The 24,752-nt window shown below is 47.6% G+C and overlaps 1 protein-coding gene across 1 annotated transcript in view; it reads right to left on the bottom strand.

Annotated features, from left to right (window-relative positions):
* SLC24A3 (solute carrier family 24 member 3) overlaps positions 1 to 24,752 on the bottom strand; it is a gene marked incomplete at both ends in the record, with an annotated part of 455,399 nt that overhangs the window by 364,951 nt on the left and 65,696 nt on the right. The window lies entirely within an intron of this gene.

Below are 24,752 nucleotides of genomic sequence, written 5' to 3'. Positions count from 1 at the left end.
AAGGGCCGTCTCAGTTTAGCCCACCTACACGGAGAAGAATCCAGAACCCACTTTCCACTCTCCTTTCGCAGGCCACTTCTCAGGAGGCTCAGGACCCTGCCCCCTTCCAGAAAGCCCCTTGACTCCCCGAAGCTGGCTCAGTGCTTTCTCTCCCAAATAGGAGAGGAAAGGGCAGCTCTAGGCCTGTGCTTCTCAAACTCTGATGTGCACAGAATCACCTAGGGAAATATAACGGAGTCTGAGTCAGCGGGCCTGGGTGGGTGTGAGATTCCACATTTCTAACCAGCTCCCAAAAGATGACGCTGTTCCATTGGTCCCTGGGCTTCACTTTGAGAAGCAAAAGACTAGAAAACGTTCCAGCCACCTGGTGAGGCCCTTCATTTACATTAGTTAATTTAATCTACTAGCACCACCATGGGGTCAGGCACCGACACTCCCCTGACAGATGAAGACGTCAACAGTCATTGAGATTAGGAAATCTGATTGAGTTTTGCAGCTAGAATATGGGGGTGTCTGGATTTCAAGTCTTCACCAATGCTTACGTTCTTTTCTCAACAAAACGAGGGCCCCAGTTTATCCCGAGGAAGTCCAATCTACGTTCAGTGCCTTGGGTCTCACAGGCAAGAATGTCTGGAATTTACTTTAGAAAGAGACCAATCAAATGCCTATCACGTTTTTAAATGGTCTGACATTTGATGGGATGTTTCATTTAGTTCATTCAACAGTATTCAACAAACACCTGTTGAGTTCCTAGATGTGCAAGGCTCGAAAAGATGCCTTGATGATATCAGATAAATGAGGTAGTCAGGTCACGATACAGGCTCCTTGACAATGAAATCAAGTCCCTACTGCAGCCCAGTTCCGTATTTTTGCACCCCACCCCACGTTCCAAATGACACAGCTGATTTCAGACATTTTAATGAAAAACGAGCTCAACGAAGGTCTGCAGGGTGCATCAAGTAAAAAAATCTATCCCAACAAGCCCTCAGCCAATGGGGGCTCCAACATCTGCTTTTGGAAGAAACCAGACGCCACCCCTCCCAGCTAGTGGTCTGGAGAATGCAAAGCTGAACTCCAAGGTTGATTTCTGGACTCTCAAAATGCATATGGAAATAAAAGTGTCTTTAGCCTTCTGCAATTTCAAGATGAAACCACGCCCGGTCTAAACAGGAGCTTTCTTTTTGTAAGGGCGATTGTGGCAACACTTACAGCCGTGGAGCTGAAGAAACAAAAAGTCAAGGAGTTGGTAACATCGGGTTGGCCAACACGCCTCGAAAAGACCTTCCCCTTTCAGAGCGTTTATTTGTCCATCAGAAAACCTCATAGCGTGGAAGTGAAATCTGCTTAACATGATCCATCCACACTTTAAACCACCGTCTGCCCGTTTGAGGGGAAGAGAACTAACCAGGCCCTCATCCACCTGGGAAACACTCGTCTGCTTCCCAAGGTCCCTCTTTATACCCCTTGGAGGGAACTCTGTGTCACACAGCTATCATGACGAACAAAGATGACGACATTTCACTTTCAAAATTTCTTGGTTTCCATTAAAACCAGGCACAACAAAAATGCAAATATTCCTGTGCTGAGTTAGGGTAAGTAAACCAGCATCTGCTTGGTCACCACAGATATGTGATTAGTTCAGAGGGTTCCCGGGCACCAAAGACATGCACCTCTATAATTTTAACCAGTTGCCCAGAATGAGACATCCCAGAGGAACACAATCTGATTTTGGAAACAGTTGGAACTGTATGTCTTGGATAGAAAAGCACAATTGGCAACGTAATTCACATTCACCTGGATGGGCATCTCCCCGAGTGTTTTTTATGGAATCCTGGACTCCAAGGAAGCTAACAAGAATTACCAGAAAGGGGTTCTGTTACCCAACTGGTTTGGAAAATGTGGGCTTAAACTCAAACAGGTTTCTTCCTGAAGTTCTCAGAGGCTTCGACATGAAAGTCTCTGAGAACAGGCGGCCCATTTCCTCAGCTTAGCAGCTCGTGGGAGCCCCTCCCCCTAGGTTTGTTTTCCAAGTCAGGCCAGATTGCTGGAAAACGGAACACGTTTTCAGTATGTACCAGGCTGCACCTACTTCTCAGGCAAGTGTTACTATTTGTTTTATTTAAATTAGCCCTATGAGTCTTCGAGCAGGAAGACAGACAACTAAAGGCAATTCCTCATCCACGGAGCTGCCCTCCTCTGACCCATCCAATCTGGGGACCACAGGTGACGCTGGGCTCTCATGGCCTCCAAAGACAGGCATGCTGTCCATTCATTCATCTCCCACACATCTAAGACGAGCCTACTCTGTCCAAGGCCTGGTGCGGGCTCTGGGAAAAGAGCAGGAACTGCCAGACCAAGACCTGCCCTCAGGACGTTTCCTGGGGTGAATATTCCTCTGCAAAGTGCTTGACAAACAAGACACCCTGTTCACTGAGGTTCCATCTTTTCTCATCATTGCGGAATTACACAGAAAGAACAACCAACCTTCACATTTCCTCATGAAAGAGGCAGTGTCCAGGACACGCTAAGAAAAACGGGTGCACTGGGGAGCCTGAGGAACTAACCCCGGGGTGGGGGGGGGGAATATATATATCATTGTAAAGAAAGAAAGTTGACATCCAAGAGGTACTAATCCCCAGGCCCTTGGGACCATCCCTCCCCAGGCTTCTTTCCCCCGGGATGTGACAGCCGCTGGCAGTGTTGATCCTACGTGGAGAGCTGCTCTCATCCCACACAGGTCTTCTGTGAACAAATATTGCAAGCAACCAAAACAGGAAGAGTTAAATTTAGAAACACAACTGTCACACTGCATTCAAGAAGTAAAGAGAAAACTAACTCATCAGGTCTTAAAATCCAGTCGGGGCCCAAAGATCCTGGTCCAAGTTTGCAGGGTGTGGATTAGTTAAGAAGCCAAGGCACTGAGGATGCCCAAGCATAAACTTTTCATCACTACTGCACCCTCCTTGACAATCCCATCCTCTCCAAAAACGCTCTTTTGTTGGGTAATCGGCACTCTCTCATAATTTTTTTTTTTTCCTGTAAAATGTTTTGCCGTTAGCTTTTAGATGAGGCATTGCCCTACTCATGTTCTTTTAAGAAGAGAGAAGAGCACGGAAGAAGATGACACTCAGCCTCTTGGTGTTCCTGTCTAGCTGTCTGCTTGCCTCCCCGTGGGGCGCAGGGTCAACTGGACCCCACAGGTGAGCCGGAGGATGGAGAAAAGAAGAGAGAAAACAGGCGGGAAGCTCTTAAGGAATGAAAGGATGTTCATCTATTCTATCACGGAGAATCTGTGGCAGAGGCCTGAGAAAGTAACTCTGGTCCTTCTCACATACTTCTCAAAGATGGAGACCCTAGGAAAGCTGAACTCGGCAGAACTTGAGAACAGACGAACCAAAGCTGCCACTAACTGAGCCCCGACCCAGTTCCGGGAATGGGGTTACCCTCACGGCACACACTATTCATTAAATAATTATCCCAACAACGGCTCACAATTCCTGTGCACTAATTATGCAACAGGCGTCTTGACAGCAACCTATATGCAAGGAGGCGGGTCCAGGGCTTCTGGGGCCGAAGCTTACACAATTTGGGGGACCCTCTTTATAAAAAAAGCGTATCAAATTATGAATAAAAATTAAGATAGAAGATCTTGGCAGGGCCCCAGCGAGTGAGGAACCCTGAGGCTCACATTCCTGGTCCATTTGGTCTGGCAGGGAGGTGGTTATCAACAGCATCTGCGCTGAAAGACAAGGAGACTGAAATTCCAGGAAGTTACGAAAATGGCCCCGGGACCTCTCCAAAGCCAGTAACCGAGCCAGGTGGCTTCAAGGCCGTGATGCCATCCTCGAGGAAGGAAAAGAAGGTCATTACTGTCTCAGAAACTCGACCGTCTTCTGGTAAATTTGTAAAACTTCAGGAGTGTTTTCAAAGCCCTCATTTTTAACGGGCAACGAGGAGAGACATGGTTAGTCTCTTTTTAAGTTAACTGGTTCCAAAACCTACTCTACGGTGACACTATAGTCAGTTAAAATGGAGAAAAGGATGGGGCCCCTCAAAACAGAAGGGGTCTCTCAGGGACCCTCTGAGCTGGAAGATAAAAGTCACCAGGGCCTCTTGCTGTTTTTGTGAAATGTGGGCCGGCTTCAAGGTGGTGGTAACACTCATCCTGTCTTGTTTGCCCAGGAAGCCACCCTGGAGGGTACAGACAAGATCCCGAGTCCAGGGCAACCCTCCTACCACACAAAGGTCAGTTCTCTGCCTTGAAATACGTGGGTGACATCATTTGGCGTCAAACATTTACACTATTCTCTAAAAATGGTCGTTTCCTCTCTGGAGCTTTTCTTTCACTTCCTTCAACTTTATCATCTCCTTTCCTGAAGGGACACAGCTGTGGAACCGTGAGAGAGACCACTGCCTGAGACGGAAGACAAGTCTGGTTCATTCTCTGCCTCTAGTGCCTGTTAAAACCGTGACGCCTTAGACGGGTCACTTAACTGCTGGCTCTAAGGTCCCTTTTCTGAAACTTAGGGTGAGGAAAATATTAATTACCGCCAGCAGGGACCTGAAAACAACGCACATCTGTAATACCGGGGAATGGACAAATAAATGGCAACAGAGTCATATGATGGAAAACAAGACAGCAGTTCAAATGAATGAACTAGTGCATACACAGAGATCCCAAAAATAGATTTATGGAAGAAAGATCGCAGACTATTAGTCTAGTAAAATAACATTTATGTAAATGTGAAAGCACACCAAACAATATTATTTATTGCTCATATGTACTAATCCACGACGCAAAAAATTAAACGTTGGTCAACCAAAAGAAGGTTGATGACTGCTTCTGAAGGTGCAAGTCTGGAGGAGGTGAATAAAGAGAACGTCCACCTGGTCTGCAATGTTGTATTTCTTATAAGTGGAAAAAGACTGAAAGCAAATAATGTTAACATTTATTCATTCCCAGAACAAATACATTGAAATTTGTTATATTTTCCTTTAGAGTTTTAAAATTTTTGTTCTTTCAAAATAAAATGTAAAAAAAAACCAACAACCATCACAAAGGAGTTCCAAGGATCCGTTCATTCATTCAATCATTTGTTCAACTAAGAATTAACATCAGCAAATATTTGAGACATTCAGGGAATACTCTAGACGCTGGGGATGTAACAGTGAACAAGACAGCCCGGCTACCTGCCCACACAGTGTTTACCTCTCTCAGGCAAGGACCGTCACGTGTGGAAATGATGCAGCAACAGGACATTCCCAGCTGGAGGTCAGCACAGTGAAGAGCCGAGGTGCTTGGAAGGGGCACCTGGGCGTGGTGGGTTTCACTCCAGCTCCGCCACCCTCTCCCCGCTGCCCAAGGGATACCTGGCTCACGGGCATGGTAGGAACATTACAGAGACACTGCAGGTAGAACACTTAGCCCAGCCCTGACTCCAAGGAGGTGCCTGACCATTGCCCGGTCCCTTTCCCTTGTCCCTGGAAAGAACCTATGGCTTTAAACCCTAGCTCAGGGATGCTGGGTTTGCATCTGAAATAATTATATCCAACACCTGAGCGTGACTGAATCAGGTTCAACTTCTTCACGTGTTGTTCAAACATAACTTTTAAGAGTTGAAGAGGAGGTTAATGTTTGGCCCGGAAGGTAACCAGGATAGTGAAGGGGGGGGGGGGTGTCCTGTCACACAGGGGCTGGAGGCAGGATGCGGGCAGCTGAAGAACTGAAGGGAGGGAAACCCAAACAAGGAAAACCTGAAGCTGACCTTACAGGTATGCCATGCGGAACAGGAATATGATTTATTTTTTAGAACTCAGAATGACTAAAAGGAAGAGGGCTCTGGTTCAGCACAAGGAAGACAACTGTAATAATCACTGTTGCCCAGGGAATAAAAGGCATCTCACAGGAGGAGGGGAGTGAGCTCCCCGTCACTGGGGACATCCGAGGATATGACAGAGGACCACTTTCCAGTGATGCTGCAAAGGGAACTCAGGCCTTATATGGGCTGCTGGGCCATGCGATTTTTCAAAGTCTCTGAGCGTTGAGAGTTTGTGACTCTAACTTAACGGTTTTCAGAGCAGATAAAGCAGCCGCGTAGGTGTGCCGCTCCTGCCTGACCCAGGACCTGCATATTAATCCCTCAGTAGTACCTTCTGTTTGTGGCAACACCTCTGCGAGACTGTCAACGTTCTCTCCCATGCATTTTCACATTTCTCCCCAAGACACTGAAGAAATGGGGGAGCCACTCCTGGGCTGAACCAGGAGAGGTACACGGCAGGGGGCACATGAGAGAGAAGCCCCCTGGCTGGGTGCATGGGGACCCGCACTCCACAGGCCTGAAGCACTAGATGGGGCCGTGGAGCCACACTGCTGCACACCCTCCAGCCGGATGTTCCCCAGGCAGAGGCCAGATCATGGAGGTCACCACACAAAAGCCAGTTAGGTGTGCAGAGCCAACCCAGGAGCCCAGAGCTCTGGGACGACGCGGAGGGGTGCTTCCCCACGGCAGCTGCCACTGCTGTGATCTCGAGTGATGGAGACAGACAGCAGCTGCTGCACCCCCTGCAACCAGACTCAAACCAGGCCCTGACCCCCAACCTGCTGAGGTCGGAACAGCTGGAAACTTCATGCCGCCTCCACGTCGCCAGGCTGGTGGCCGGCTGGTGACTCGGGGAATCCGAGAAACACGCCCGTCCTTGTCTCTTTCCCCCCAGACGCCAAGACACGATCCTGGGGAGCAAGAAGTGAGTCACTGCCCCAGACAAAAGAAGTAGGTGATCAACAGTGGAGAAGTTCTTTAGCAGGAGTTCTTTCGCATGATGACCAAGAGTGACGCGGGTACCAGTCACTATGACTACATAAGAAACCAGCCCAAATTGGCAGGTTAAAAGAGCAACAACCATTTATTATTATGTTTCCTGGTGCTGGGGTGACTGGGCTCAGTTAGGCAGTTCTCCCTCAGCGGGGGTCTCGTGGGTCTGCATCTGATGGAGGCTGGGGTCATCTAGAGGGTGTCTCCATTCACGTCTTGGTGTCGACACTGGCTGTCCAGTATCAGCAAGGCCCTCGACGGGGCCGGAAGCTGGAGCACCTGCCCGTGGCCTCGGTGATGCCTGCACTCCTCCCAGCATGGCGGCCAGGTTCTAAGAGCCACGAGCCCAAGACAATGAGCTGGGTGGAAACTCCATTGCCTTTGATGGTCCAGCTTTGGAGATCACAGAGCTTCTGCCACAGTCCATCTGTTAGAAGTGAATCACAGAGGCCAGTCGTATTCAAGAGGAGGAGAATAAGGCCCATTTCATGTCGAAAGACACATCAGAGCACCTGTGGGCACGTTTCGAAACACCATACGGTACAGTCCTTCCTCCTCGGGGGCTACAAGCAATATTTCTCAGCCTTCGAGGGACCTAGACACCTCAAATTCCAGGTGGGAATTACCTCTCATTGTGCCAGGCTTTGGGCTGAAGAACATCACTCAGTTGGATGTATTTCTTTGGAAGTCCCACCTTTGGGGGGCTCTAGGAATACGAAAGCACGTAGGACCCAAATACCAGGGCTACAGGGTTTCCCACTTTAAATATATCAAGTCACGTTGAAAGATGATTTTATGCAAAGTATGGATTCCATTTCACACAAGATAGAGCCCAGTGAGGGATTAAATGGTTACCTGGGGATACGGATACATTGGCTTCTGACTCTGAAGCCAGAAAAGCCAGTGAATGCCCCTAAAAGAACACATATGCCAGAGATCGGAGGACAGGCCACACGTGCACAGTGACACCACATTTCCCCATTTCCATTCAGGGTTCACATTCAGTCTCAACCCTGAGTTTACATACGTTCCAGCACTCAGGCCCCAGCAACACTTCTAGCAAGAATTCTTTTATTTTAGTTGATTGCAAAAGGAAAAGGTCTGCCTGGTGGGCAAAGGCTCTGTTTTCTTGCAGAAGGAGCCTAAGTAGGATTTCTTGGCTTCCCCTTTTCTCAATTTTGACATGTCCTGAGCTTCCCTGAGGTCCCCCAAAGGCCAACGCAGGCACGGAGGCAGTCAGATGAATGATGAAGGGAAGGATGTCTCCTGGTTTTCTCGAAAGCCCTCTGCTCTCGGCGAGGCCTGAAAGGCTCCCTATTGGGTCCACCTAAGCTGTTGCTTGTGGCAGTAGGGCCTGGCAAGCAGTCAGCACTTGTACAAGCACATTAAGATACAGTAAAAATGAAAGGGATGAATCCAAGGGCTTCTCCTAGCAAGACAAAGCCATGCACACACAGAGGAAGTGCAAAGGGCCGCTACTTGCCCTTGCTGGGTTAGGACGAGCTTTCCAACCTGTTCAACAACGTGAAACCATGCCCTTGGAAACAGGGAAGTAGGAGTTTAGCAATTGCTGTTGCTGCCCTGCTCACCTTCCATCTCGTTAGCTCTTGGGTGCTCACTGGCCCAACTTCTAAGTGCCAGCACCTGCCCTCCTTCCCCTGGGGCTGTCTCTGCTCCTGGGCGCTGCTCCGCCTGTGCAAGGGGCAGGTCGGGTGTACCAGGGCTTCACTGCACCTGGGAACAGCCCTCAACCAGTGACTGAAAGGAGCCGGTGTATCAATACCCCCGGGCGGGAGAACATCGAGGTGTCTTCTACACTCTATCCCAGGTCATTAACCCCGTTGGCCACGGTGGTAACTTGGCTGACGACTTGCCAGGCACTGGCCACCCTGCCCTCCCTCCCCTGTCTCACTTCCCCACTCCCTGCTCCCAGGTGTTTCCTGGGCTCATCTCCCAAATAAACTACACGCACCCAAAACCCTTGCCTCAGCATCTGCTTCTAAGAGAAGCAGGACTGAGTCAAGGTACTTGACGGTTACAGCAAGAAATGAACGATTGCCCAGAGTAGGCCAGCACTGGATAGTCGTGTGTGCATCTCAGAGGACCTACTCCAAGTCAACTTGTGTGTCAGGAAATGACAAGTAAACAAGGAACACCAAGAGATAAATGAAGATCCAGGCCAACAAAGGGTTCTGCTGGGACAGAGCTTGTCTGGGGAAACAAGGCTCTCGGCCTTTCCAAAGACCCTGACACCCACACAGTTCCCACCTGAGTGCGGGGCTGGTCCCCTTCCCTAACCAGGCATCTAGTTCCCCGTGCAGGTGCTTAGAGAGAGAACCCTTTCTCCCTCTGATGCTGTTTGTGATGAGAAGCATGCCCAGCTCCAGCAAGGAAGGATGCCACGCTGGCCCCCGGGAAGCAGCTTCCACAGCAGAACACGCATGGCTGTTGACTCAGTGAATCAGACCGTTCTGTGGACCTTCATGGCCCTTCTTCGCCCACCTCCTATTAGCACTGAATAACTGATGTGCAGTGTTGCCTGTGGAGAGGTTAGAAGGCCTTAAGGATGAGGGAGACGGTCCCTCCCCTCCCCCCCTCCACTTCCCTTCTTACAACCACAAGGTTGCAGAGTCCAGTTCATGGTTCTGCTCCAGAGGGAAGTGAGAGGGGACATTAGGGACGACTGGCCCTGTCGATAACTAACCTCCCCTGGCCAACCGAAGCTCTTACTAATTTGCCAGACATCACAAAAGTCTCTTTGACAGTGGAACTAAAATAAGTATCTAAGAAAAGTGACCAAAATCCTACGAGGCAGTTCCTGGGGAGAAATGTACCCAACATATTAACATTTGTGTGGAAAGTGTGTCACACGTGTATGTGCGATCTATATGCATACATGTCTATCTGCATGGTGTGTACGTGTGTGTGCATGTATAGTCAAGGACGTAGCTACACACAGAAACACGGACGCATCTCAAAAACCGCGTGCTGCTCACGAAGCCTTACATCAAAGAGCACATAGTGTATGACTCGTGTATAGGAAGTTGTAGAACAGGCACAAACTCATCTATGGTAATAGAACTCAGAAGAGTGGTTGTGTTGGGGTGGGCTGGGCTGGGGATTTCCTGAAAAGGGACATGAGGAAACTTCCTGGAATGATGGTATGCCTTATATCTTGGTGGAAGCTGGGCACGGGAGTTTGCATATGTCATCACTCACTGGTGGTACACTTAAGACTTGTAAACTTCACTGTGTATAAATGTTACCCAAAAAGAGGGGTAAATAAATCATAAACTCTACTTAATGACACACAGGCTAAACCTATGTGAGACGGCGTGTATCTATTTCTGCAAATTACTTCAAAATTCACTAAAATAGGATGGCTTCATGGATGGATACAGGGGTGGAGAAATGAATAAACATGATAAAGCCAGTAGAGTGAAATGCAAATTACAGAACTTAGGTGCTGAGTCTGTGGGTGTTCGCTGTAAAATTCTTTCAATTTCTCTGTATGTTTGCAAATTTTCATAATAAAATGCTGGAGTGAGGGAAAAAACTACCTAAAGGCAAGATTCTTGAGACTGGATGGGGAGAGAGAGGATGCAAAATTTTAACAACAGATGACACTGTGGCGTTGAAAAGACAATAATTCTAGATTCGTAACAGCTACTGCTGAGAGACTGTATACACTTGGGAACCGCTAAGCAGATCCACCAGGCACCACATTATTTGTCCTGGGCCCCATAAAAGGAAACATCCTTCTGTGAGCCACAAACACACAATGATTCCTGCAAAGAGGCCAAGGTTCTGCGTGAAACTAGTGTCAATGATAAAAAACACCTGGCAGAAGGATGGATCCTGCTGTGTGACATCTTTCCTTCCTTTAAATTCAGTATTAAATTATAATTTAACTTAATGAATTGGTCTAGTATTTGTGGTTAAATGGTGCAGGCAGTAGGGAAACTTTATGTTTGTGGAATATGGAAGGACAGTTGCCCATGGGACACAGATCACCTTGTTTTGGATGAGCTGACTTAAGGCTTGTCCAAAGGGCAAACCCACCATGGTGAAAGGGGAGAGAAATGAACACAGAAGAAGCCCAGCTGATTTCCCACCTTCTCACCACCCTTTATTTCTTCTTCCTCTATCCGCTGATATCACTCTGCACACCCAACCTTGCATACTCAGTCTTAAGACCCAAATTCCTATCACTGGTGACTTTTCTATGGATTTTCCCAGGGCAGTCAACAAGATTACAGAATAAGTGGAGTTCCCATTCCCCAAGAAAAGTGCCCTGGGAGGCAGAGGCTGACGCTAACAGGCTGTTCATGTGCCCAACATGTATGCTTTAAAAATTAAGAATATTTTTACTTCCCACCTAGGTATTACAATATTAGTACAGGCCAGGTTGACTTTACTCTCCTCCTGGAGGAGAAGTGTCCATGCCCTGATCAGTGCCTGAGTAATAATCACATCCTCCTATGCATGACTAACTGAGTCCCTGTGTGTGGGACCCCTGAGCCCATGGTGGGTGCTCCATAAATGGGCATCCGTTCACAGTTGGGTATTTGCTTTGTGCTAAGTTCTTCACACACTCTATTCCATTGACTCTCCATGGCATCCCTTTCTGTTTGTGCCATGAATTATCCCCACTTCGCAGGGGAGGAAACCCAGGCTTGGAGAAGTTAAATGACTGGTCCAGGGCCCCACAGCCCATGGATGTCAAAGCAGGACTCCTCTCCGAGTCTGTAGGACCCTGGACCACATCCCTAACTCCACCCAGAGGTACTTGATGCTTACAGAACATGGGTATCCCTTACATTCTGGGTCTCACAGTGACGCTGAGGCAGGGTGGGTACTCTGAGTGCCTATTTAGTGACCTTAGACCCCCTTCCCATGCTCCTGCCAGCGTGGCCTGACCCACTGGTCTGCAGCCTGTTCTCCTCCCTTCCTCAGCCCAGCGTCCCCGACCCCAGTGGCATGAGCCCTGAGATCCCGCTGCAGGCTCAGGGCTGAGGTGCAAGGTCTTGGCTGGGATGGACAAGCCACTGGGCTGGGCTCACATCCACTTCGTTCTGAGTAAGCTTCTAAAAAAGGCTGCTAATCTTTAATTCAGGGATTTTATTGTTCTGTGATAGAAATTTCAGCCACACTAATGGTTTCACACTATATCAGGAACCTCAGAAGCGCCAGTATGATAACCCAGACATGGACTCATTTAACCTTCCTCTCCAAGGTGGGAAGGGAACCTTGTCATCCCAGGCCAGTCCCGGGGGATGCAAACTGGTGGGTGGCCATGGGAGCCCCCGGTGGAGGAAGAAACAGGCTACTGCCTGATGCCCAAGTGTGCAGTCAGTGGGAACCATACTCAGCAGGTTAACTCGGACACTCCCTCCCCCATCCCTTGGCCACACTGCCGGTTGTTCCTGGGAGCTTGTTTAAAAAGTCTGAGGCCTGGGAGGCTGCTGGGAGCCTCTGGGGAGAGAGGCTGGGCCCTCCGCGGGCCACCTCCTACCCCAAAGCTCCCAGAGGCCATCCCAGGCCTGAGGGTACCCAGATCTGGATGGGAGGGCCGCAGGGAGAGGCAGTCTGTGCCCCGAGGCCCTGCCCTCAGGCCCATGGTTGCCTGTGGGTCAGCCCTACCCCTGGGTCAGCCCCTGCTAAGGAGGGAGGGAGCTGGGGAGGCTCCGGGTGAGGAAGGCAAGGTCAGAGCCACTTAAGGACCAGGCAGAGACATTCCCTCCTGACGCTCATAGACACACATTTTATTTTATTTTATTTCTTTTGAATTTTATTTTATTTATTTTTTATACAGCAGGTTCTTATTAGTTATCTATTTTATACATATTAGTGTATATATGTCAATCCCAATCTCCCACTTCATCACACCACCACCACCACCCCTCCACCTTCCCCCCTTGGTGTCCATACATTCGTTCTCTACATCCGTCTAGTTCTGCCTTGCAAACCGGTTCATCTGTACCATTTTTCTAGATTCCACATATATGCATTTATATACAATATTTGTTTTTCTCTTTCTGACTTACTTCACTCTGTATGACAGTCTCTAGGTCCATCCACATCTCTACAAATGACCCAGTTTCATTCCTTTTTATGGCAGAGTAATATTTCATTGTATATATGTACCACATCTTCTTTATCCATTCATCTGTTGATGGGCATTTAGGTTGCTTCCATGACCTGGCTATTGTAAATAGTACTGCGATGAACATTGGGGTGCATGTGTCTTTTTGAATTATGGTTTTCTCTGGGTATATGCCCAGTGGTGGGATTGCTGGGTCATATGGTAATTCTATTTTTAGTTTTTTAAGGAACCTCCATACTGTTTTCCATAGTGGTTGTATCAATTTACATTCCCACCAACAGTGCAAGAGGGTTCCCTTTTCTCCACACTCTCTCCAGCATTTGTTGTTTGTAGATTTTCTGATGATGCCCATTCTAGCTGGTGTGAGGTGATACCTCATTGTAGTTTTGATTTGCATTTCTCTAATAATTAGTGATGTTGAGCAGCTTTTCATGTGCCTCTTGCCCATCTGTATGTCTTCTTCAGAAAAATGTCTATTTAGGTGTTCTGCCCATTTTTGGAATGGGTTGTTTGCTTTCTTAATATTGAGCTGCATGAGCTGTTTATATATTTTGGAGATTAATCCTTTGTCCGTTAATTCATTTGCAAACATATTCTCCCATTCTGAGGGTTGTCTTTTCATCTTGTTTATAGTTCCTTTGCTTTCCAATGCTTTTAAGTTTCATTAGGTCCCATTTAGTTATTTTTGTTTTTATTTCCATTACTCTAGGAGGTGGGTCAAAGAGTGATTTATGTCAAAGAGCGTTCTCCCTATGTTTTCCTCTAAGAGTTTTATAGTGTCTGGTCTTACATTTATGTCTTTAATCCATTTGGAGTTTATGTATAGTGTTAGGGAGTTCTCTAATTTCATTCTTTTACATGTAGCTGTCCAGTTTTCCCAGAACCACTTATTGAAGAGACTGTCTTTTCTCCATTGTATATCCTTGCCTCCTTTGTCATATATTAGTTGACCATAGGTGCGTGGATTTATCTCTGGCCATTCTATCCTGTTCCATTGATCTATATTTCTGTTTTTGTGCCAGTACCATATTGTCTTGATTACTGTAGTTTTATAGTATAGTCTGAAGTCAGGGTGTGACTCCTCCAGCTCCACTGTTTTCCCTCAAGGTTGCTTTGGCTATTCTTTTGTGTCTCCATACAAATTTTAAGATCTTTTCTTATAGTTCTGTAAAAAATGTCATTGGTAATTTGAAAGGGATTGCACTGAATCTGTAGATTGCTTTGGGTAGTATAGTCATTTTCACAATATTGATTCTTCCAATCCAAGAACATGGTATATCTCTCCATCTGTTTGTGTCATCTTTGATTTCTTTCAACAGTGTCTTAAAGTTTTCTGAGTACAGGTCTTTTACCTCCTTAGGTAGGTTTATTCCTAGGTATTTTATTCTTTTTTTTGCAATGGTGAATGGGATTATTTCCTTAATTTCTCTTTCTGATCTTTCATCGTTAGTGTATAGGAATGCAAGAGATTTCTGTGCATTAATTTTGTATCCTGAAACTTTACCAAATTCACTGATTAGCTCTAGTAGTTTTCTGGTGACATCTTTAGGATTCTCTATATATAGTATCATATCATCTGCAAACAGTGACAGTTTTACTTCTTCTTTTCCAATTTGTATTCCTTCTATTTTTCTTCTCTGATTGCCGTGGCTAGGACTTCCAAAACTATGTTGAATAATAGTGGTAGGAGTGGACATCCTTGTCTTGCTCTGGATCTTAGAGGAAATGCTTTCTGTTTTCACCATTGAGAATGATGTTTGCTGTGGGTTTGTTGTATATGGCCTTTATTCTGTTGAGGTAGGTTCCCCCTGTGCCCACTTTCTGGAGAGTTTTTATCATAAACGGGTGTTGAATTTTGTCAAAAGCTTTTTCTGCACCTATCGAAATGATCATATGGCTTTTATTCTTCAATTTGTTAATATGGTGTATCACACTGATTGATTTGCGCATACTGAAGAATCCTTGCTTCCCTGGATGTATGATCCTTTTACTGTGCTGTTGGATTGTTTGCTAGTATTTTGTTGTGGATTTTTGCATCTATATTCATCAGTGATATAGGTCTGTAATTTTCTTTTTTTATAGTGTCTCTGTCTGGTTTTGGTATCAGGGTGATGGTGGCCTCGTAGAATGAGTTTGGGAGTGTTCCTTCCTCTGCAATTTTTTGGAAGAGTTTGAGAAGGACGGGTGTTAGCTCTTCTGTAAATGTTTGACAGAATTCACCTGTGAAGCCATCTGGTCCTGGACTTCTGTTTGTTGGAAGATTTTTAATCACAGTTTCAATTTCATTACTTGCGATGGTCTGTTCATATTTTCTATTTCTTCCTGGTTCAGTCTTGGAAGGTTCTACCTTTCTAAGAATTTGTCAGTTTCTTCCAGGTTGTCCATTTTATTGGCATACAGTTGCTTCTAGTAGTCTCTTAGGATGCTTTGTATTTCTGCAGTGTCCGTTGTAACTTCTCCTTTTTCATTTCTAATTTTATGGATTTGAGTCCTCTCCCTCTTTTTCTTGATGAGCCTGGCTAAAGGTTTATCAATTTTGTTTATCTTCTCAAAGAACCAGCTTTTAGTTTTACTGATCTGTGCTATTGTTTTCTTTGTTTCTATTTCATTTATTTCTGCTCTGATCTTTATGATTTCTTTCCTTCTACTAACTTTGGGTTTTGTTTGTTCTTCTTTCTCTAGTGCCTTTAGGTGTAAGGTTAGATTGTTTATTTGAGATTTTTCTTGTTTCTTGAGGTAGGATTGTGTTGCTGTAAACTTCTCTCTTAGAACACACATTTTAAAACACTGCCAAGTAAACCTCCACCCTGGTGTTTCTCAGGGGAAGATCTCTTAGAAAACCCAGGGACCCCCGAGATGGAGTCTCCTAATGAATGACTACCCGTGTGACTCACGAGAAATGCTGAACGGATGAGGAGCCCCCACAAGACAGGCCTGGCGCCTTAAATGTGGCAGACACCCTCCGTCTGTTTGTTCGTTTGTTAGTCAGTTTGTTTGTTGAGGGGCAGGAGGAGATGAGGCCCAGCTACCCTCCCCTCAGCCAGACTCCCAGGGCCGGCTGACCAGAGCTGTCCGGGGCACGCAGGGGGCCTTAGGCCGTGCTCTCAGCCTCAGCTGCACCCTGGCATCCCTGGCAGCTTTCCAACCACCGGTGCCTGGCTCCCAGTCCCAGAGACTCGGGTTTCCTTGGCCTGGGGTGGGGCCTGGACTGAAGTCTCCTCAGGGTCCCTCACGACGCAGTACACACGCCACGCCACAGGAGCCTAGGAAATCCGGATGGCCGGGCCCCCTCCCCAGAGGTTCTGACCTGCAGGGCTCAGGTGGCGCCCGGGAAGGGGCATTTCTGACAAGCTCCCAGGGCTGCTGCTGGCACTGGTCTGCCCCACCGTGAGAACCACTGCCCTCAGGCAGTTGTCCTCAGGTGAGGACAGAGTGGTGCCCTCCTGGGGACCCCCATACGCAGATGTGACTTCAGGCTGACTCCGCTCACAAAAAGGCGAGGGGACACAGCCCAGCCTTGGGGCAAGAGGTCAGAAAAGGCAGGAAATGCAAATGCTGGTCCTCGCTCTGCTGCCAGCCAGAGGTGGACCCTAGAGACGCCCCTTCACGCCTCTAGACCTCGGTCCTGGCATCATCAGTGAAACGAGATTACCTGTGGAACAAGATAGATTCCAAATGAATAATTCAAGGAAAGAGCCCCCAGTCACCCCAGGCATGGTGCTGCTGCAGAAGCAGTTCAGGAGTGGGGACCAGGCAAGAATGAACCCCAGAGGGCTGGAGACGCACCCAGGGCCACATTTGCTCCTTGGCCACAGAGGAAGAAGTGGCCATTGCTGCCACAGACCACAAGGGTGCAGCCGAGGAGAGCTGTGGGGCCAGGAGCTGGCTGGTGCTTGAGCTGACCCCACGGTGGGTGTCCCCAGCACCCCCCATTCCATTGCCTGTGGCCTCCACACACAGGTGTGCTGTCACCACGTGCTCACCTGCGGCCGACCCTGCACGAATGCGTCACCCTCTGACCCAAAGGGAAGCAATTCCAAGGTGCAAGGAAGATTGGACAGGTGGTCTGGACACCCCCGACACTCTGGAACAAGGGGTTACTCCAGACCAGGGGTTTTCAAGCATTTTTAGAGGATGAACATCTATTCTTCTCTTAAACAAGACCCCCAAGGATCCTTCTGGTAACAAAGATGACGGAGCCACGATTTATTAAGCACCTACTAGGACCGAGGTTTTGCTGTTTTACGAAACTTACGTCACTTCATGCGCGGGCATCTTAATCTGCATTTTACAGATGGCGGAAATGAGGTTCAAAGAATTTAGGAAACTCACCTGGCATCACATAGGTCGAAAGTGACAAAACTGAGATTTAGGATTTACTCTGGAACCCAAGCTCTTTCCACATTACCGCCAATGACTTCACGCATTCTCAAACACTCACTGTTTTTCCTAGGCTCCTTGCGTTTACAAAGAAAAGATGCAATTTGTAAACAGACACAACTGGGACAATTTCTACCTGACTTGTGATCCTCTCAAGGTGAAAAGAGAATCGAATTGTGTCACCTGACCAGGTGAGAATCATGAAGCTTAAACCAAGAGCTAGGCCAGCCTCAGAAGATGGAAGTTTGGGTTACGATTTCTCTATACAGGGGGTATACTGCTTTTGAAATAAGATAGGCATAAAGGAGAATTGAGACGTTTGTTTTTTCAATAAGAAACAAGTCTGGGGGAAAAAACTGCTTTCTCTTCTTCCAGGGCACTGGGCTAAAATCCATGTCCCAGGCTCCCTTACAGTTAGAAGTGGTCATGGACTGAGTCCTGACCAATGGAATGTGAGCGGGAGGGAGGGTCTGGTCCATAAAACTCAGCTATGCACAGCCCTCCTGGTTCTTTCCCCTTAAAGCAGAGAAGTGTGAGGACAGGGAGCCTCAAAATGGAAGGTTCCAGAGTCCGTGGACCACCTCTAGCAACAAGGCCACCCACAGACCAGAACTTCACATGAGAAAGAAAGAAACTTCTTTTATATTACCCCAAGGTCTACAGGACTTATTTGTTACAGCAGCTACAATAACCCTAATCCAGTAAAGAATCTGACATAGACTAAAAAGCAGATCTCAATGAGTTTCTAAGATGTTCCACTTAAGAATGTCAACAGCAATTATTTGAATCATTATTACAACTGCAGAGAGAAGTTAGTGAAAGTTATATGAGCTAGTACAATAAAGTAAACACTTTAAAACTTAAAAAAAAAACCTTCGTTGTTTCCTGGGTTCAAACCCAGGGATAAAACACGGAGGTGACTGAAAATTGTCATTCCTAATATTCTGGAAATATTTGGTTAAATCAAATATAGTATTAAAATTAACTTCACCTATTTCTTTTCAAGCATTTAATGTAGCTACTAGTAATTTTAAAATTACATCTGTAGCTTGCATTATATTTCTACAGGACCGTGTTCCTCTAGATCATGCAAAGGTCATATTTTCTAGATGATTATTTTGACATGCATTGATTATCCACGGGGGACAGTTGGGGGTCATTTATGCACTCTGGATCTCATTTTTTTCATGCAAAAGGTGAGCGATTTGGACCTTTAGTGCTCTGTAGATTGGTCATGCCCAGCCCCGTGGTATTAAACCAGCTGACCCTGATGTTATGGTTTAAACTCAAGAACAGCAGGATCCCAACCCTGCCTTTGTTCACAACCTGGACCTGGACCAGCCTGCACGTGCTTGCCACTCCGAGCCTGGCCTCCAGGCTCTGTTCATGGTCCACACTTACCCTTGGACTCACCCCGTATTGCTTCTCTCATCCCCACCTCTGACTTTCCTCCTCTAGGACGCTCACATGTGACTCTTAGATTGTGTGGTTTCTGGCCACTCCGGTAAACAAGCACCTGATCCAGTAAACATTCCTGCACAGCCCCGTGGGGCGAGTGCCCACCAGCCTCTCTGTCCTGCAGCAAAGGCTCAGGGTGGCTTCCCCACCCCCAGAGACCTCAGACCCTACGAGCCAGGCAGAGGGAGGGAGCCGAGCACTTTATCAGAAGAAAACGAAAACAGAAACAGACTTACAGATCTCGAAAACAAACTTACGGTTACCAAAGGGGAAACATGGGGGAGGGATAAATCAGGGGTATGGGGTTAACATACACACACTACTAAATATAAAATAGACAACCAAAAAGGATCTACTCTATAGCACAGGGAACTATACTCAATATTCTGTGATAACCTATATGAGAAAAGAATCTGAAAAAGAATGAATATATGTATATGTATAAGTGAATCACTTTGCTGTACACCTGAAACTAACACAATGTTGTAAATCAACTATACTCGAATAAAATTTTAAAAAAAAGAAAGAAAGAAAGAAAGAAAATACAGTGATCTCAGAGCGAAGCCCACGCCAAAGGCTATCATTTTAAATAGCTTCCTTCTTCCCAAGTTTCTTTGAAAGAGGCACTCTGAGGAAAAGATCATTTCCTTAAAATATCAAAGAACTAAGAACCAAAAGATGATAGATTTTTTTTCTGAACACAGACTGAAAAGTGTAGAAAGAAAATTCCGCAAAGTGTACCAATAAATATTCCCAAGAATCCATCTCTGCTACAGTTGTGTACCACCCTCAATATTACATTTAGCTAACTTAATTTTCCATGGATCGAATTTATTCAAAGTTGAGTTTCTCATAATAGGTCATCTGAGTAAACAGTTTCAAATGTTATTTGCCAAAAGACAATGTTTCCAGGCTTGAGATGAAATCGCAGTGTCAGGCTAAGAAAACAACCTTAAAAATTCACAGAGGGCTGGAACGATGGCAGAAAAATTAGAGCCTGGAACTCAGTCTTTTTCATACGGATCTAGAGGAAAAACTTACAAAGTTTCACCAAAACCATGTCTTGGAAGAGGCAAGGGAAGAATGCCATTTAAAAAAAAAAATCCAAAAAAACCCAACATGTCTTTTTTTTTTTTTAAACATCTTTATTGGAGTATAATTGCTTTACAATGGTGTGTTAGCTTATGCTTTATAAACAAAGTGAATCAGTTATACATATACGTATGTCCCCATATCTCCTCCCTCTTGCATCTCCCTCCCTCCCATCCTCCCTATGCCACCCCTCTAGGTGGTCACAAAGCACCGAGCTGATCTCCCTGTGCTATGCGGCTGCTTCCCACTAGCTATCTATTTTACATTTGGTAGTGTATACATGTCCATGCCACTCTCTCACTTTGTCACAGCTTACCCTTCCCCCTCCCCGTGTCCTCAAGTCCATTCTCTACGTCTGTGTCTTTATTCCTGTCCTGCCCCTAGGTTCTTCAGAACCATCTATTTATTTTTATTCCATAGATATGTGTTAGCATACGGTATTTGTTTTTCTCTTTCTGACTTACTTCATTCTGTATGACAGACTCTAGGTCCATCCACCTCACTACAAATTTCCTTTCTTTTTATGGTTGAGTAATGGAACCCTCTTGCACTGTTGGTGGGAATGTAAATTGATACAGCCACTATGGAGAACAGTACGGAGGTTCCTTCAAAAACTGGAAATAGAACTACCATACCACCCAGCAATCCCACTACTGGGCATATACCCTGAGAAAACCATAATTCAAAAAGAGTCATGTACCAGAGTGTTCATCGCAGCTCTATTTACAACAGTCAGGACATGGAAGCAACCTAAGTGTCCATCAACAGATGAACGGATAGAGAAGCTGTGGCACATATATACAACGGAATATCATTCAGCCAACACGTCTTTAAAGTGGCAGCTGTCATATGAAGAGTGAGCCATCTCAAGGTTGCCACACCCACCAAAGACAGAACTGGCTCCTGGTTATCAAAGAGAGGGAGAGGGAGATGGGGAGGGGGAGGGGAGAAGGAGATGGAGGGGAAGGGGGAGGGGGAGGGAGATGGACAGCGAGAGGAAAATGGATGGGGGAGAAGGATAAAACGAGGCTGACAGTAGGACATGGGATTCTGGGAACGCAAAGAAGTAATTTACCAAGGGAAGTGCAGCTGGGCATCTCGGGGGTGGAAGATTTTGTGAATTCCTATTCTTGAAATCGCCTGAAACGATTGCAGTTGTGCAACGGAAGGGACAGATGGGATAAAACAGTCCCAGGTCTGTTTCCCAGGTGAGGAAATGAACGTCTGCGAAGCAAGCCAGCCCCATCCCCCAACCGTTCTCAGGACCAGAACACAGGCCACCCCATCGCCAGCCTCCGAATCAACCTCACTCACACCCACGGCCTCTCCAGCCAGGGGTTCCGAGAACACAGCCTGAGAAGCCCTGTGACGTCAGAACAGCACTAGGCACGCTTTACAATCGGAGCCAAAGTAACTCCCATCTGTGACCCGGACACTGTTGCCCCCACGGCCAGCCTGGCCCCCAAACGCTCGGGTCCCCGTGTAAACGCTCAGCCTTCGGCACAGACAGAGCCCTGACACCATCCCCGTGAGCGCGCCCCGCTAGGCGACACCGTCACCAAGAGGAAAGAGGCTGTCCCGGTGGTTCGCCTCCCAGCCCCACACCGGAGCCTCTGGGAGCAGAAGCCCACGCCGTCCCAGCACGGGTAACGCCCACCACGGACGGGGCGCTCCGGCCTCTTCAGGGCAGCTGGGCAACGTTTTGTGGCTTGGCTCCCACCAGCTTGGCTTTGTGGGGCCTTGGCTCCCACCAGCTTGGTCCCCTCATCCTCCAGTGGGTTAGGGGTAGAGAAGATGAATCCCATTCCGTTTCAACTCAAAATCAGGATCTTCTGAGTGCGTTCAACTTTCTTCATAAAAGATCTGTTCAGTCAAGGGTAAGAAGCAGACTTCTGACAGCTTTCTGGAAAGAGCACCGAGGCAACTGGGTGACAATGTTTTGATGACGTTCTCTTTTTTTTTGGCCTCACTGCGAGGCATGTGGGATCTTAGCTCCCCCAACCAGGGATCGAACCCACACCCTCTGCACTGGAAGGCGGAGTCTTAACCACTGGACCACCGGGGACGTCCCGATGACCTGATGACGTTCTTATAGAAACAGAGGGCTCCTCAGAGGCACTGAGCTCAACAACACGGGGAGATCTTCTGTTACAAGACGGTGCTTGAGCCGCTCTACCCAGCGGGCCACTGCTCGGGCCTGGGCCGCCTGAGGACTGACCCAGGCAGGCCACATCTGCCCATCCCCGAGAGGAGGGGCTGGAGAATGTATTTAGTTCCTTGATGCTCATGTGATGGAGGGACGGGTGCCCCCAGCAGACAGTGGGAAATTCGGGAGTGAGGTCCCACTGTGGACCCTCCATCCGCAGCACCAAGCTGGGTACACACCCCTGATGACGTCACTCCCAACCCTCACAGCAGCTGCGAAAGGTCAGAATGATCATCTCCATCTCACAGAGAAGCACACAAAGGCTCAGAGAGTCTGACTATCTCGCCCTCAGCTTCTCAGCCAAGATTCAAACCCAGGTGAGTGCGACCCCAAGACCCAGGGAAGAGACGGGCTCTCGGATTTACATTTCCACTGTATGTCCTCAAGATGTTTGCAACTGAGCTGGAAAGACAGGAGATACGTTCAAAGACAAATGGACATTCTAGACCAGGCTGTCCAATGGACCCTTCTGCGATGGCGGGAATGTTCTTTGTCCTGTGCTGTCCAGGAACCACACACAGCCACCGGCTAATTTGATGTGTGGCTAGGGCAACGGAGAATCTGAATTTTTAATTGTATTTCATTTAAATTAATTTGAACTTAAGGGGCCGCTGAATGTCCATATCGGACAGCGTAGTTAGAGATACTTTCTACCAAAAACATTCAGAAAACAGAACGGTCATAGCAGGCTTCATGCAGGACAGAGGCTCCAGGCAGGCCCTTGATGTGCTAGGATTTGAACAGGACCCTTGTCTCAGGCATGATCATCTTCCCTGTAGAATCTGGTTTGGAGTCAAGGACCCCAGAAATCAAGCCCAGTGCCCGTGGTGGTGGTCCACAGATGAGGAAAGCAAGGACGCTCCTCCCGCGTCCTTGTTCTTCTTGGAACTGCCTTACGCGGCAGCACGAGGAACTCTCGTTCGCCCCCCGCCACTGTCCTCCTGGAGGCTTTCCTCTCCTCCTTGCCCTGTGCCCTCCCTGCCAACACCAGCAGGTGCTGGGCTCGAGCTCTCTTTAGAAACCTGGACATCTTCTGTTCTACTTGTGGGCTGAGTCATTGCTCTCCTGCGATGGCTTTCACGTGCTTTATTCTCTTACACCTGTCACTCTGAGAATGGCATGTCTTGAAACAGTAAACAGCACCACTCACAGAGAGACAGCTCCACCACCCCAACACACAGTCCCAACTACAGGAAGCAGAAGCCCTCCATCACCACTGGCCCTGCGCAGTGCTGGACCCAATCCCGAGAGCGGGGCACTGTATCTGTCTGACTCCATTCTTTCCCATACGAAGGTACACCCAAGGAGACGGCTGGGCCCCCTAGTACTGAATCTCCTGTCTCTGACATCCCAGTCACCGCCTGCCTACTAGTTGCAGAGATGTTGACAACTCTTCGGCTGTAAGACCAGATCAGCAAACAGGGTTCCCGGCACAGCAATGACCTGCCCTTCAGGCCAGGCCCCTGCAAGCCCAGCTCTCAGAAGACAGGTGGCTCTGTCTGCACAGTGGGACACTTGAAACCTCTGTCCCCAGTTTTCATTTCTAGCTCACGCAGCTGCCACACGCTTCACTCACTTCCAAGAGTATTCCTCCCAAGCATTAATAACAGCCGCAGGAACCTTGCATTCTCTAGCTTAAGGGACAGAGATCATGTAGGGCTGTAGGTTGTTTTTTGGCCGGGAGGGGGTCATCTCTTTTCAGTTCTTCCAGCTGTGGGAAAGGGAACCTCTATCTACCTTCCTAAAAAAGTGCAGACACACAATTTCACCTTCTGTCCTCCGAGGACTAAGGTTCTTTGGGCTGCAATGAAGACGGTGTATGTCCTTCTAAGATGACACTCAAAACGAGGCCGGCCTTTGCATGTGGGATCACTGTGTGGTCGAGCTCACCACACACTTGAGACCCAAGACCCCACCAGCCAGGGAAGGAAGACCCCCCCCCCCCCAAGATCTGAGAACTCCATGTCAGGGTTGACAAAGTGGCCACAGGCCTGGTACATCCCACAGCTCGCGAGCTAAGAATGGTTTTTAAATTTTTAAAGGATTATAAAAATCTTTTAAAATATACTATAGACGCAGTAACGAGTCTGTAAAGCCTAAAATATTGCTGTCTGGCCCTTCCCGGGACAAGGTTGCTGACCCCTGGTCTAAATGAGCAGGACCTCAGCCGTCCAGAGGGTACCTGCCGTTTCCTGAGCTGAGTCCTCAACATTCCAGGTCCTCTTCATCCCCCTATGTTAGTTTTCCCTTTAAGTTCAGAAACAGATATCAAATGTTCTGAGGAAAGGCACAATAGCTATCAAACATAATAGCTGATAAACAAACGTTCACTTCTTCCAAGGAGCTCAACATCACAGGTGAGGATCTGGTTCAACACCTGTGCCTTGACTGTGACAGAAACAAGGCTCCGATTAACAACCAGCCAGAGACGATTCCAGGCATCAAAGCGAAGACGCCACAGAACGTCCTCACCCATCCTGCTGCTGACTCAGGGATCCTCTGGGCAGCCCCAGCATCCACATTTGATAACGGCATTTTGACTCACCTTCTCCCCCACTGTCCGAGGGAGAGAAACCAGAGGCAGAAACACACTTGAATTGTCCCCTGGGATCTTGCCTTTGAGTTTCTTAGACACCTGCCCCTAAATATCCTCAGAGTCTCTCTGGATTAGAACTCAAAGGAGAAACACAGCATCCAG

Source organism: Leucopleurus acutus (genome assembly GCF_964270905.1).
Source record: "Leucopleurus acutus genome assembly, chromosome: 16".
In the NCBI taxonomy this organism is placed as follows: Eukaryota; Metazoa; Chordata; class Mammalia; order Artiodactyla; family Delphinidae; genus Leucopleurus; species Leucopleurus acutus.
Note: the sequence above shows the minus strand (reverse complement) of the source record. Positions and strands in the feature narration are given on the sequence as shown.